Source organism: Onychomys torridus, chromosome 19, assembly GCF_903995425.1.
Source record: "Onychomys torridus chromosome 19, mOncTor1.1, whole genome shotgun sequence".
NCBI lineage: Eukaryota > Metazoa > Chordata > Mammalia > Rodentia > Cricetidae > Onychomys > Onychomys torridus.
The window spans coordinates 51,014,083-51,027,000 of record NC_050461.1 but is presented as its reverse complement, the minus strand read 5'-3'; positions in this window follow the sequence as shown (position 1 = coordinate 51,027,000).

Here is a 12,918-nt window from a genome sequence, read left to right as displayed (position 1 = left end):
TGGTAGAGTGGGATCCTTCTGATTCGTGTAGTTATCTAATTGAGCCTGGTGACAGAGAGACTCTGGATCCATGACATTTAAATGAAGACTAAGTCCCCATGGTCAGGGTTGTGCTCTTGAGGATGAGCCTGTGGTGTTCTAGAACAAGTTTGCAGTCTCTCAGAAGAAATGAAAAGCCGAGGACATACTTAATGTGTAACCTGTTCTAACAAAGCAATCTGGATTTCATTTGAAAATAAACATTACAAATCTGTATTCCAAAGCCAGGTGGAGACTCACTTTCATATCAATCGAGTAAAACAGAGCTTTGGAAAGAAGAAAAAAAAAAAAAGCACGAGAAAATAGAAACCTATTGTTGCCTTCCAAGAGTCAGGAAGAATAATAACTCACATTATCAGAAAGGGCAGCACAAAATTACTCGTGCAAAGAACAGTAAAGACTTCTTGCTTTTCCTTTTTGGCCTTCTTGCTAGCAATTTAAGATCAAGATCTTAGAAGGAATTACATTCCATCTTAGGCAGAACTGACAGAAACACATTTTCAATTACCAGCAGGTGACGATAGAACAACCATGTTAGTGTTTTTTAAAACAAGGTTATTTCTTGCTTTACAAAGGTGACTATTTATAAATGACTGAACACGATATCTTTAACAAATAACGCTACTCTTTTCAAAACATGCCAGCGCTTTAGGTTGGGATACCAAGGCAGCCAATGCACACCTTTGTTGTTTCTTAGGGGTCCTACTCACGGAAGAAAGAGACTCAGTGCCACAATTATTTGACAAAAATATTAAATACTTATTTATAATAAGTCCCAAGGGACCTACTGAAATAAACATTATTCACTTCTAATAAATCAAAGTTCACAATTTCACTTTTGCTGCATTAGGGCACATTTCTCAGGACACATTTAAACATCTATGACTGAGTGGCTATAAGCAGAATGATCATTCTGTGAGGCAGACTCATCCTACATCCTAGAATTTTATTGGTCGTGTGTGTGTGTGTGTGTGTGTGTGTGTGTGTATTATATATATAATTTTTCCTGTTATTCTAAAAGAATCAAATAATTCCCAGAGAAACTACTTTTTTGTAACTCACATTAAAAAAAAAAACAAAAAACAAGAAACAAAAAACTCTTCTTTTTCTCAAATTATTCTACAGCTTCCCCTGCACCTATCAGTAAAAGCTCCTGTTTTCCTTTTGTAGACTTGGTTTTCAGTGAAGTCACTCATGCGATTTCTGAGTTAAAAGCAATCAGAAGAGATTTGGATAGCCTTCTTCACGGCACCTTTTCAAAGGCAGACACCGGCAGCCTTCCCCGCACTCCTTTTTCTTCAGATTTTCCAACCAGCTCCCAGTTGTTTGGTGCATTTTTAAAACATGAGTTAATGTTCACATATTTAACTCAGATTATCTCCTATCCAAGATGAAGGTTTTTAGGGTGCCAAATTATCTCGCCACCTTCTCCCTCCCTTGATTCCATTAACCTTAGTATTTCAAAGCAATCTAATTTTGGATAAATTGCTTTCCTGTGTTTTGGCTGCTAGCTTCTGACAAACGTGTTTTAAGTTTCACTCAAAGGCTAATTTTTCTTATTTTAACCACCGAATGCTTTACAAAATTATGCTAGCAAGATGTCTTTTATTTCTCAAGTTTTCATCGCTGAGAAATTATAATTTTTTGAAGCTAAAAGAAAAAGAAAGCTTGAAAATTTGATACTAAGTATCACTGAGTAGTTTACATCATAGGACTTTATTATTAGGAGAATGTGATTCAGATTACTGCCCACTTAATAATATTTAGAAAACATACTGGTGAAAACAACCAGTTTTTAGAAAGTTACCAGTTCTGATTTGGAGTGTTTGAGGTTTTTTGTTTTTGTTTTTTGTTTTTTGTTTTGAAGTGAAAATACAAAATTAGCTGACTCTCAAGTCCAAAAGTTTCCACCTAAGCCTACCTCACTTTCAATATACATATATATTCTGCCTTGTCTTTCTTTTCTAATACACCACACACACACACACACACACACACACACACACACACACACACATACACACACAAGAAGACCATGTTGATGATCAACACTCTGTATTACCACCAGAGGATATGTGGCTTTTTTGTGGCCTGAGTTCCTGCTTGAGACCATGCCGACTCCTTGGTCTATGCTGCCACAGGAGACCACATTCAGGTCCACGTTCTGTGCTTCCAGTGTGATGGGGTGTATGAAATCCCAAAAATCAATAAAAATACTATGTTGGATGGGGGAGAAAAGAAATATTTACTAAGTATAAAGACTTTGTGTTTGGATGGATAATAACAGAAAGAAACTCTGGTTTCTACCATAACCACCCATTTGCTGAACAGATGTCTCTTGTCTGAGCTGAAGTGGGTGTGTATCAAGGATGAACTATGAGTTGAAAGAGTAATAGAACTGTACAGCTGCTGATCTTCAGCATTTTCTACTGGGCTGGCCCTAGACCACAACTTTTACAAAATTATCTCATTTCTCCTCCACAACTATGTAGGCATCCCTTTCCTATTTTACAGGCAAAAGCAGGGGCTTAAGAGTTTAGTTTGCCCATGGATATATAGCAAACACTCAGCTACAATTCAAACCCAGATCTGGCTTGAAATCCCATGTTTGTATACTTTTTGCTTAATATTCTATTTCAGAATATCCTAAATATAGTGTTTCACAGAAGGGAATGATTACTTATAGGCATGGCTTCCCAGAGAAGTTGGCATTTATGTTGAAAAATGAAGGGCTGGCTGACTGGATAGAGCACCAGGGAGGACAAGGAACCATTTCAGACAAACAGACACATTAGTTGTAGGCAAAGCAAGAACCTGGCGTTGTAGTGAGATTTGAGGACCAATACATAGTTCAGTTTGACTAAAGTGAAATGGGATTGGAAAAGATGGATGGGGCCAAAAGAAAGACAAGGAATAGTCAGTATTCAACTATGTGTGTTCATTGTTAGGAATTTGAGAGCTTGGCAACAGGACACAAGAAATAATAAAAGTTTAACTTCCCATAAGCAGAGCTTAGCAAAATCTCGTCATCATCTGAGGTTATTAATATTCTCTGGTTTTCCTTATCAAGTGATAGCCATTATTATAATGAGGACTCTCCAAAGTCATTTGTATTTCTTGGAAAGAAAGTATTAAAAATTTAAATGCTTTCACGTATTCATTCTTGAACCTGTGCTATTTGAGAATATTAACAAACATATTTAACACCTAGGAATACTATAACAAAATGAACAATAGATTGTTTATTCTCATGTTCTCATTATTCACAATTCCCTAGAGATAATTTGTCTTTTTTTTTTTTTAACTAAATACCATGGTTTATTAGCTGCTAAAAAGGAGGATGGTATTTCACTCATAGCAAGACTTGATCAATTTTTATTATAGACATGGATCTTTTGCATATTCAAATCTACTTGGAGATATTTGTTTTGTTATGCCCTTCCAAAGCCATATATTTTTAAGTGTTATTGAAGCTATTCTCAGTATAAACTGAACATATACACATGGTTATGTTTATTTTTTTTCATTTGCTTATGCAAAGTTTAACACTTCCCCATTCTAGGAAATTTAGTTGCTCATAAAAATAGAAAAAGACTGGACTGCACTCAGTAACATGGTTTTCTTCTTTAAAAAAAAAAAACAAAAAACATTTTGAACTACTCAAAAATTGTTTTTGCAAGAATACAACTTGTTTGTCATACCACTGAGTCAGAGACAGACTACATCTCTTTCTTTTGATTAGCAAGCATGAACTCAAATAAGCTCAATCATGCATGGAGGCATCTAATGGAATTCAAATATAAATATAATTGATGACTGCCAGAAGGGCAAAATTTATATAATTTGTATGGCAAGTGCAGGGTTAATAAACGAGAAGAAAAAGACCTGGGAGCAGCTTCCAGAGAGGCAGAATGCAAGCCCCAAGCATTTTCCCTGAGATTCTCTGAAACAGGAGTCGATCAATTAATGAATATAGTTAAAAACACAAAAGCACCCTTGGATCTTAATCTACTTTAGGAAAGCTATACAAACAAAATACATAAAACTGGTTGATGAAAATGACTTTCCAGTGAGGTGGAAACTTTCATAAAAGTCCAAAAATGGAACACAAGGTCATGGGGCAATCCTGTCTATTTGCACTGAATTATTTCATGCAATTAAATACAGCTCAGTTAGCATGGGTGGGATTCCAATTTGAATCAACACTGAAACCATCACTATTGAAAATGTTTCCTGCCATCCCACTTTGCACACTTCCCAACCCATGCAAATATTTCTCATTATAAAAGAAGGAGTATTAAAGGCTGGGATCTGGGATGTGAGTTCTTCCCTTCTATGGCCTTCAGTTACCCAAGATGCAATACTGTGTGGTTACAAAAGAAGTAAGACTAGCTTTATTTCAGTCGTTAGTGGTAGTCAATGGTAAGCTTTGGCTGTCTAGGGACAGTGTCTACATTTGCTTATCATAGCATTCCTGCTTCCCAGTATGTTGCTTTAAAGTTTACTCAATTAATCCTTACTGAGAAAAATTAATATTTGATTGTATAATTTGCCTCTATACTCCACCAATTGGGTAGGCTTGCTCTATGAAGAGCGGATAAATATCTTCACAGGAATCAACTCTACTGAAAAGTTTGGAAAGAAAGTTAAGTAATTGAACACGGTTAATTACAGTAGACCTCTAATAAACCAAAGTTGGGTAATTTTATGGATAGAATGCAAAATTCTCACCAATTTGTAAAATTAGAAGCTGAAACTTCACCAGGCAGCTGCCCCCAATATTGACTTCAGATCTCTTTCCCATGGCTAGGGGTCTTCAGAGTAAAGCTTGAGAAACTTGGTCGAGACAACTACTGGGTAAGACTCAGGTGTGCATCTCAAAGGAAACACCTTTGCTCACTCATACAAGTGTTTCATAATTCAGGCAATGTTTGAGTACAGAGATTAACACCACCAGATATTTGGATGAGAATAGAAGCTTGTGATGCACTTACTACCGTGGACGGGGAACATGACTGTATGGAACTTTTGGGTTCAAGGCAACCATAGGGTAGTGGAACCAAGAATATGGCTACCTGGGAAGGTTTCCATTTCCTCCCAGGGAAACTCTCTATAGTACTTCTTAAAGCTAAGTCCCTAGGTGACTTTAGACAGATGTCTGTAACACACAGTTTCTCTCATCAAAGCCACAGAGTGAAACCCTATTTCAGAAGCCATCAGGTGATGCAGGATACTGCACTGGCTTGGAAGCAGGAGGATGTGTAGAAGTAGTCGGCCTTACAAGGGCCTAATCCTAGAGATGACAGGACCCAGCTAGCCCAAGCATCCTTGTCCCTATAGCTCAAAGGCCCAATTTCTCTTACTGTACATGCTGTACATGAAAACACACACACACACACACACACACACACACACACACACACACACACACGAAATTGAAATGACCAGCTGTACCTGCTGCAGGATCCCCATTCTCCTGGGAAGAACCCAAGCAGGCATGCACATTTAAATGAATCTGTGTACTAGTTAACTGCTCTTACATTTGAATTAAAACTTGAAGCCTATAATGTGAATAATAAAGCAGAGGCTGGCCATGATGCTCAGTGTTGGAATATTGACAGTCCTGTGTAAGGCTCTGGGTTCCATCCCACCCCAATAGATCAATTGTAATGAATGACATTTTTAATTTTTTACTTACATAGAATAACATTAAATAAAATTTAAAAACACAGAAGCCAGGAATAGAGGCTATAGTAGTTTCTTGACTCATTGCTGTGATAAAAATACCTTGACATGAGCAGTGGGGCCAGAGAAGTGGTTCTGTGGGTATGTTGCCTACACAAGCCTGATGACTAAGGAGAGAAAGGGTTCAGAGTTCATGGAGAGTGTCTATTATGGGGGGAAGTCAATACATCAGGAGGTTCAGGCAACTGACTATATGGCATCCACAATGAAGAGGCAGAGAGTGATGGATGCTAGTACTCAATCACTTTTTCCATTTGATACAGTCCAAGATCCTCAGGGAATATTCTCATCTATAGTGAAGATGGTGCTCACCTATAGTTAAGATAAGTATTCTCACAATGTTAACATAATCAAGGTACGGCCTCCCACAGGCATCTTCAGAGGCCAGTCTCCCAGGTGATTCTATATTCTGACAACTTGACAACACTAACTCTCACAGTAGTACACATATAAAATTCCAGTATTCTGGAAAGAGAGGCAGGATAAAGACTTCAAGGCCAGCCTGGGCTATATAATGTGTCTAAAGCCAGCTGGGTTAACATGAGACTCTGCTTAAACTCAAAAAACAAAAGAAAGGAAAAAAAAAGCAAGAAAACAAGTAAAAGTCTCATCATGCCAAATTGAAGAAAAGGCATGGAAGAAATAAAATATCCCTATTTTTGTACCTTTGGTGGCACTGTTCTCCTGCATTTTGTTTGAGTAAGCACCCATTTTCATTTTTACAGGTTTTTTTTATCCAGATCCAGACTTGTCAGGAAGAGACAGCAAGAAGTCACTTACTGATTCTCTATGGCTTGATTAACAACATGATTTCTATAAAAGTCCTCAATAGCATTACTTCCTTAGTATCCCAAGCAATAAGCTCCAGCTTCTAAGAGCATTAGATGTGGGAGAAGAGAGCTAAAGTTCAGGGCCATCTCACTGAAATCCATTAACGTTCTTAAGCCTTTCCCAGAACATAGTTTGATGTTAATAAAATCCACCTGTATTGTTCCAAATAATTTTAGACATTGATATTTTACAAACAAGACATTAGCTGTTTTGGTAGTGTATTCAAACACTCTGGCATCTTCTAATGATACCCACAGTGTTCACTGACACCTAATTGGTCAAATGTATCCCTGGGAGGCCCAGGGCTAAAGAAGGGAAGGTGGTTGTTGGAATTTCCTGCCACACTTTTGCTGGTTACCTGATTCAGGCTTTGTACACACAGCTCTGTTCCTCTTTAGTTTTCTGCTCAGTTTCTGAGATGGCTTGTTCGGACAGTTCTATGTCTTTTCATTCATGTTTGCCAAAACATCACAGCTGCTTTCTCCACTACTGGATTCCTGTGTGTGAGAATAATTCCAATGCTCATAGTTCCTTGTTCTGCTACTTCCCCAGATAGCCAATGTCTTTTAACACTATCTGCAATGTTCCTTTCAGCATTACCTAGCACAGTTGGCTACAATTGATTGAGTGCCTCTACCCTAAAGATCAGGTTCTGTTTAATTCCCCTCTGGATGGGGAATTGATTTGTGAGGGCTCCATCCACTCTGATAAAAAACACTTTATGTTTTTAGTTTCTAGCTTTTGTTTCCAGTTAATGGTGGAACACAAGATCTTGTTTTATAGCAACCAGAATTCTGTTTTTCCAGTAGCTAGCTGCAAGATCAATGGAGATAGATGAGACCTCCAAGTGTCTGGCTTCACTCCTTCTATACCTGGCAATGACGAAAGAGTGACCACTTCACACCTGTCGGAAGCAGGGCCAGCAAACTTTTGGAAACGTCTGTCACTATTTTAGGCTTTGTGAGCCACACAATATCCAATATGGTTTATGTAAATTAATGAGTTTGATGCGAGTGGCCATGTTCTGACAATTTTTAAAATTTATTTTTGCAAAAGCAGGTGGCAGACTGGATTTGGCCTACAGCCCACAGTCTGAAGCCCTAAATAAAGTGTATATCTCAGATATTTCTTCTGAATCTTCCTTGCTCTCCCTTCTCTCCTTATAAACGCATGCTCCTACTGGTCCTACTTTGAGCTCTGTGGTTCTTAATATTTCAAATATTACCTACATCTCTGATTAATGTGTCTTAAATCTATAGCATTAATGACCTCTACCGTGGTTTCTTGGGCTGATCCTAAAACTTATTTATTTTGAAATAGTTAAGACATAGCTCACTGTCTTTCTCAGCACAGGGTAAATTCTCTAGCTGGTGAGGAGAATCATCTACCTTTCTGCTCAGATTCCCCACTCTAAATATTAATAAGACCCGTTGACTAAGATACATCTCCATCCATCCCACCTCCTCACAGCTGTCTCAGTGTCTATTACTCATTCTGCATCTTGGATTGATATCCAACCCTTCCACTGTCAATAATCTAGACTAGGGGACTAGAAGTGGTCAAAAACTGGGTGTATTTCCTTGCCAGGAAACTAGAGCCCTGGGGTCCATGAAGACTTTCAGTCTTATGGAAAGGGAGCTAGAGATGAATAAAGCCTGGCCTTCCACCAAGGATGAACAGTCCCACAGCCTTTTGCCCTCTGGCCACATATAAAGGAAGAAGCATCTACCAGGTTCTGGAAGAAGAAAGCAATAGGACGACCTAAATGGAGGGAAGATAGCCAAACTTTCACCCAAGAGGAAGTGGAAACAGCTCTTCTTGCCTTGATGGAGACCCTAAAGGTATCTGTGAAGTCTTTCAATTGGTCCTCATCTTTGTTGGTGGGATGAAGGAGGAGAGTGGGATGTATGTTTATTCCTTAACCAGTTAATCTGTCCCAAACCACTTCTAGCCTCCTTTTAATGGTATCTTGCTTGGGTCATCAGAAGTACCCTCTAGTTCCTGCTTCCTACAGCAGTTGGCCATGATGTTGTAGCTCTCAGGAACCTCTCAGCTCTGCTCCAGCTGGTGGACTGATGCATTGTCCTCATTCATCTCTACGATTCCTTCCCTGAAGAATCTTTGGGATGCATGCAAGTAGAATTATTGCCAGTTGGGCACACTGCAATATCTCTAATTATATCTAGTTTACTCTTATTACTTTTTATATATTTTCTCCCATAAATTTGAAATCCAAATGGCAGAAATTTGACCTGTCAGTTTTTCTACCACAGGTAAGATAAAATCTAGCACAAGGTGAATCCTTAATAGAAAAAAAAAAATGGATGATTGATGAAGAGAGGAAGAAAAGGAGAAAAAGGGAAAAAGAGAGGCAGAAGAAATGTTAATATTGGTTAGAAAAGTCGGTTAGGACTTTTTACAATTTTAGCATCATGATTACATTATCTAACTTTCTACATAAAGTGCTAAAAGGACTAGTAATTTATGTGGATGGGCAGTTATTGTCTTGACTGATCACCTAAACACATTTTTGCTGTGTACATTCTGGAGCCTTGGAAATCACAATAAAGACTCTGGCCAGTGTTTTAATTGCATGGTAATTACTTTAGAGATATCATTCCTCACTGCTTCCTTTAAAGTTTTGTAATGTGTCCAATGGTCTGTGTGTTGAGAAAAAAAAAAAAAAAACAGGAACATGCTATTTTCTGTATGTTAGCATGCTACATCTTTATTTATCATGATTTTCTCAGTCTTTTCTTTCTTTCTTTTTTTTTTTGTTTTTGTTTTTTGGAGACAGGGTTTCTCTGTGTAGCTTTGCGCCTTTCCTGAATCTTGCTCTGTAGCCCAGGCTGGCCTTGAACTCACAGAAATCTGCCTGCCTCTGCCTCCCAAGTGCTGAAATTAAAGCCCTGGTGATTTTCTCAGTCTTCAATGCATTCCTGTATCTGTGAATCTGGGTCCAGTGTCACAGTGGTAATGAGCTACACATTGCTGAAGTTTAATTTGTGTTATTTCTGATCTGAAAATGCTTGGAGTTTATTATTTTAAACCGATGAAAAATCACACAGCAAACACTCCCATGTTTTTCTTCTTTTTCCCTTTCAGAATCAACGTCACAATGTAAAACTGATGTGTTTCCTAAATATTTGAACTTAGGGCATGGTGATTACCATGAGTTTGGGTTGTGTGTAATAATGTTACAAGCATATCTTTGGAAATTCCTTATTAAAAAATCACTACTCTAATTTCTAATCTATTTTTTCAACTCTAGGTGGGAAGATTAAAATGTGTTCTTCCTATGGGACATCAATGAGATGTGAGGATAATATGTAGTTTTCTTCCTTGCACATGGTGTGTGTGTGTGTGTTGTTGTTGTTTCAATTATTCAATCAGCTAAAGTTATTTTCCCCCTTCTAAACAGTTCTTCCAAAAATTAGTCATTGTTGTACTAATTCAAGCCATTGGGAGTTCAGTGCATATGCTCTGGAGTCAACCCCGATGCTTCCTGAGTAGGTGTCTATAGAATCAGGATAAATTACTGCTGGTGATGGTAGATACTGGGATGCTGAGAATATGGAATTGGACGGCACATGTTGTAGACACAGTGCACACACTGTGTGACTACTCAGTGTGTATTGGTCATTGTCGGTGTGTGGTTGTGTATCAGCTAGATAGGGTGAACATTAATTTCTGTTTCAACTTATCTAAAATATGATTTAAGAAATAAGAACCCCCTTTTCCTCATTTAAATTCAACAGGAAAACTCTTATGTGGGTTCCACAGCCACTAGTGCTGGGCTCTGCTGACTCCCCATAGGAGACCTCGATTTGGGGGATGTGGGGATGCGGGGTGGCTTGGGAAAGAGTGTTGGGGAATGGGAGAAGGGAGGAGGAGGTAATCTGTGGATAGTATGTGGAGTGAATAGAAAATTTCTCAATAAAGAAAAATGAAGAAAAAAAAACTTATGTAGAGGCCTTAAAAGTGCATTGTTTGGTGGGGAGGGGTCAATGAGGCAGCAAGAGGTCATATCTGGTACAAGTGGACTGTGGCCGGTACTCCGGCTGCATTGTGAGCTGTTTGACCATTCACAATGCAGCTGGATCCTTACTGCTGGTTTGTTGTTTGGGGACTTCCTTTGGCTGTCTACATCTGCACAGGACTTTACATCTTGAGACACAAAGATCTGACAGGCAGAAACTCACCAACTTGCTTTATGAAGCAACTTTATGATCCTGCTTTAAGATTCTGTTATTCTGGATTAGCAAAGATTTTAAAACAATGTGTGCGTGAAGACTTCTGTAAGGAAGTCACTTTATGGAGTTGCCATAACGACTGAGCTTGATGATGTGTGAATGTTTAGTATCCACTAGCACATAACTTAACATGAGTTCTTGACTTTAACAATAAAATAAGTGTGACTTTTCTAACAGTAAGAAGAGAGTTAAAAACAAGTTTCACATGCCCCATGATTCTAGAATATGTGTAAACTTGGACCTATAAACTTAAAGGAGATCTAGACTAAGCATGGTAAACAGAAACAGCCACCTACTTTGAAAGAAAACTAAAAAATATCAACTCTACACAAACATATATGTAGACAGAACTTTTTAGCAAGACTGTTGGCCAGCTCCCACATAAACACTTAATATTAATTATTAATGCTTGCCTAAGAGCTTAGACTTATTACTAACTAGCTCGTTCAACTTAAATTAACACATATTTTTTTATCTACACCCTGCCATGTGGCAGTACCTTTTTTTCAGCACAGTATGTTCATCTTGCTTCTCTCTGTGTCTCCCTGGTGACTCCACCCAAGGTCTCTTTTTGTCTGCAAGTCCTGCCTAGCCTTTTCCTGCCTAGTTATTGTCCATTCAGCTCTTTATTAACCAATGAGAGGAATGCATATTCATGGTGTAGTAAAAGATTGTTCCAAAGCACATATACATGTAATGCACATGCATTCTCTCTGAAGATTCCTTTTAGGTCTTCACTAATTGGACCACAAATGATTCCCCACTTGAGAAACAAGCTCTAGCCTTATGCTCCAGTTAGCACATGGAATGGAAATATAGGCAAGCTCACTGCCCATCCGAGTGTCACTGATCATGACAATGATGGTCATCCCAGGAAGGAATCAATATAAAAATCAGCTCCAGGGTTGGGGATTTAGCTCAGTGGTAGAGTGCTTGCCTAGCAAGCGCAAGGCCCTGGGTTCGATCCTCAGCTCCACAAAAAAAAAAAAAAAAAATTAGCTCCCAGTCCTGCTTGAAAACATTCTAGAATAATCTGGATTGCTTCAAGAGATAAGATGAGATTTCCAGAAAATTCCCTGAGATGTTTAACTCTTAATTCAATTTGTTTGAAATTTTCATTTCTTCTTGTTAAATACAATTAAGAAAGTCCAACAACATAAAAAGAAGATAAACAAAATACTGGAGACAGAGATGAAAGAAGAAATAGACTCATTGGCTCAGTGAAAAGTGAACCTTAGTGGCTCTGACAGAAACTTTCTTGCCTAATATATTCATTATATTTCTCTACATTTCCATTTTAATTATCATGAAGAAAAGGCAGCCACCCTTTTGCCAAGCACAGTAATTTATACTTGCAATAGTAAGATAAGTAACACCACTCTAAATACATCATAAACAAAATATTTATTAGGAAAGCCTCATTAGCATGCATTTCATTCTGATAATAAGGTTTAGGAATTTAAATTAATATCAGTGTTATTCGAGAACATGGCTATTAACATTTAATAATGTTTAGCATTTATATAGTCCTTTGTGTTTCCAAAGTACTTTAGCCATTAATTAATTAAACTCCAAATTATCATTGTGAGCAGGTTCAGCTCATGGTTTCTTCGGTTATAAAATTATATTCATTAAGTATTTTAACTTTTCCAGCTAGAAGTTCTCATCAGCAGTAATTGTCTTGGAAGTTCTCTCCTGCAGAGTGAGGTTGCTTGTGTACAGACAGGAATCCCTCAATTGATGGCTATCAGAGATTCTGTTCATGACCTGTGAGGACTAGAGATGGGCAACTGGCAAGAGGAGAGAACTCTAGATTGTCACAGAATGTCTGGGTTTCAATTCTGCTGGCATTATTACTGGTTCCACACACTGAGATGTCTGGTCAAGGTCATCCTTAAAGGTCAAGCTTTAAAATAGAATCCATGCTTACTATTTATCCAACTAAAATATGTCACACACCAAAGGTGCCCAGTGTGTTACTTAAAGAGGAGAGAGAGGAGAGAGAGAGAGAGACAGAGACAGAGAGAATTAGTTTAAGCAAGAAAACCTT